This window comes from Medicago sativa, chromosome 2 (genome assembly GCF_051527215.1).
Source record: "Medicago sativa cultivar Bolivia chromosome 2, Bolivia_mono, whole genome shotgun sequence".
Taxonomy (NCBI): domain Eukaryota; kingdom Viridiplantae; phylum Streptophyta; class Magnoliopsida; order Fabales; family Fabaceae; genus Medicago; species Medicago sativa.
The window spans coordinates 48556613-48559883 of record NC_140750.1 but is presented as its reverse complement, the minus strand read 5'-3'; the positions used below and the strand labels follow the sequence as shown (position 1 = coordinate 48559883).

Here is a 3271-nt window from a genome sequence, read left to right as displayed (position 1 = left end):
CTGATCATATAATGTTTCAAATATGTTTTGAGTCATTTTAATAGAAAAAAATTAAGACAATTTAGAGGAGTTTTAGATGAGTTGTTCATAGTTTAAGAGACATTTTGTATCATTTTGATTTAATCGTTGTAATTCTGTTTCTTCCTTAATCGGACAACCTCATAGGCGTTTTGAGTATTCTTATTGATAAATCATGTAATTTTTCAAGAAAAATATCTTATGGAACTTACGTAAGACGAGGAATAAATATCATCAATGTTTCGAAAGGCTTTAAAGACAATACAAGTTGGAGAAAATATGTCTGAAGTTCCAAAAACAAGTCGAAGAAGGAAAACACTAAAAAAACGGAGAAAAACGGCGTTTTTTGGCACCTGGACACAAAGCTACATCCCGCGCATCACCTCAAATGCATAGTTGCAAGATCAAGTACTTACCCCGTGTGCTTTAGGTGTCTGCTTTCTTATTGTTTTTCATCTGCAGGTTGAAGGAAAATGCCTAGAATTATAACAGTTGAAAATATGCCTATATAAAGAGCTCCCTACACACAAAAAATATTCATTCAGAACATAGCAGTTCAAGGCGAAGTCAAGATACTAGAGCATCAAAGAGGAGTCTCAAACCTACCAAATTTGTTCTTAAAGCGTCTTTTATTTTTACTTGGCTATTTATTCATTGCATTTATCAATGCAATTTCTTTATTTAGATATGATGCGAGTTATATTTAATTTTCATATGTTTTACTGCTAATGGTTTGACGAACTAGGAAGTTACCCCCTAGACTCTACACTTATCCTAGGTTAGGTGTTATAGATTGACATTTTGCTTTACCCGGACTTGTTACTTATGAATTTTACTCAAGAGTCTTAAATTTATTAGGGATCTTTATGGTATGATGCTTAGATTTTAAGACGTCTGTGCAAGTTGTAAATCCTTTAGATGACAATTTAGGAGCAACACATCTGGCTGGAGTTAATTACCTATGAGATTGTAAGTTCCTTCGTTGGGAACAATATATTAACGTTTTTCGCATAATGTGCTTATGTGTGTCGTGTTTGTACGCGTATACTTCCCTTGAATGATGAAGAGAAACATGACATATGGAGGGACATCTAAATCCCACAAGGTTAAAGATCTTTTATACAATCCTTATGTCATTATTAGTAGGTACTTTGTATTAACCCAACATAGAGGCGGGGGGATTTGAAGAATCCTAATTGCAGCTAAAACTCTAAATCGACTCAACTTGTTTATGTTTGAACGAATTCAAACAACTCTTGCCCCACCCACCAATTTACTATTTTCCATTATAAGTTTAGTAAATTGTTGCGTCAAAAACAACAATCCATAAGGATGCAATTGTCAAATTTGTCATCAACAACCTATTGTGGCAATGAATCTGCTATTCATATCGCACATAATCCTACATTTCGTGAAGGCTCAAAGCATGTTGAAATGGATCGGCACGTTGTGCATGAAAAGATTCAAAATGGGGTCATCCATACTAAATGTTCCATCATCATCTCAATTAGATTATGTGTTACTTTTTCACTTCCTTTTTGTACAATTTAGGCCTTTGCAACTTACATAGTCCCACTTGAGAGAGGGTATCATCTAACTTAAGCTAGTTAGTTACTTGGTTTTCTTATTTAAGCATAGTTATTTATATAGAATATAGTCACTTAGTCTGTTAGGTTGAGTTAATAGGTAGTTTGATATATAATTGTAGTGATAGCTTTGTTTTCACAAAATATATAATATCCTTTTATCAATCAATGGAATGAACCTTTTTCTCTACTGATCTTGTTGCGATACCAAGATAAATCATACCCACATGAGAGAAATAGAACATAATAAAACCCATGAAGTAAAAGCTCATAGGGAATCATATTGATTGATCAAAGATAGTGATTTGTGTACCTAATACTCCCATTTATAAAATTTTACCACACGAACTAATTGTGAATATAACTCTAACTAGTTTTTGTTTCCTAACTAACACCAACATAATTGATATTCTCCAACAGTTTTTTTGCCTTTTAGTCACGTTAATGAACTGAGTTTACAATACAGTCACTTTGTGAATAATTGGAAAGAACACTTGCAAATATTTAATATGCTTCTGAGGATTCTATGAACTTCAAATAATCATATAAATAAAAATATAAGTGCAAGAGAAATCATATATTAAAGTAATAATATTATGATTATTTCCTCAAAAAAGAAATTATGATTATTTGCTTGAAAATAAAATTATAGCCTAAGAATAATATAAAGTTACAATTTGACTTAAATGTTATACACGCATGTACACCGATTCAAAGTACAGTTCCTACTTTCACCAAGGTCACATGGATAACTTTGACAATCAGAGTTATGTGCGCAAACATTCCAAAATTCTGAAATGTAAAACAAGAATAAATCAAATGTAAGTTAAAGGGGGTTCAATATTAAATATAAGGTAAAAAAGAAAATTTTCAAATAATTAGATAATGAATTACCTTCGTAAGATACAAAAAATAGGGAAAGGAAGAGGAGAATAGAACTTGTAAACAAGAGAATTTTAAACATTTTCCTTACTTTGAATGTAAGAAACGAAAAATTGTTAATTACTTCATAGTGTTAAAACACCATGCTTTGTGTACTACAATTAAACAGCTTTTAGAACATGAGTTGCTAGAAACCTTTTCCAAACTAGAATCATCATAAATTTAGACTTAACTATATATTGATGTTTTATATATTTGTCTCATTAACGCTCAAATGATCAATTGACCTTTGTTACTTCGATGTGCCAATATTAGAGTCCAAAACCTTCATTATTTTTATTTTTTATTTTTTCGTTATAAAAGAGGGACAAAGGCCCCATTATTTTTCATTTCTATCTTAACCTTTCATGATATACAGAGGCAACATTATAAGAGCCGTAATCAATGGCGGAGCTAGAATCAAATATCTGAGTGGACCACCAAAATAAAATATAATTTATATGCACAAAATTTATGTTTTAAAATCCATTATGCACAAACCAGACCATCAAAAAATTAAATTACATACCTTAGAAATTTAAAATAGTTATCTATGCATTTCGAATGACTTAAAAGTTTGATAGTAAAACGTACTGAAACAGAGAAAAGGTATATGCCACAGGGTAATTTTTTTTAAAAGTCAAAAATATATTAGTAATTTCCCCATTTAAAAACAATTTTTTGTGGGGTCGGTCATGGCCCACCTAATCCCTAAAGGGCCTCTGCCATTGGCCATAATATTGTTG

At 31.2% G+C, this 3271-nt stretch overlaps 1 long non-coding RNA gene across 1 annotated transcript; it reads right to left on the bottom strand.

Annotated features, from left to right (window-relative positions):
- Positions 1 to 2180: 2180 nt before the first annotated feature.
- On the bottom strand, positions 2181 to 2770 carry LOC146947083 (uncharacterized). The gene is made up of 2 exons (XR_015026901.1): positions 2499 to 2770; positions 2181 to 2396 (listed from the first exon to the last, which is right to left on the bottom strand). It is a non-coding gene; the product is annotated as an uncharacterized LOC146947083 (long non-coding RNA).
- Between the last annotated feature and the right edge of the window lie 501 nt (positions 2771 to 3271).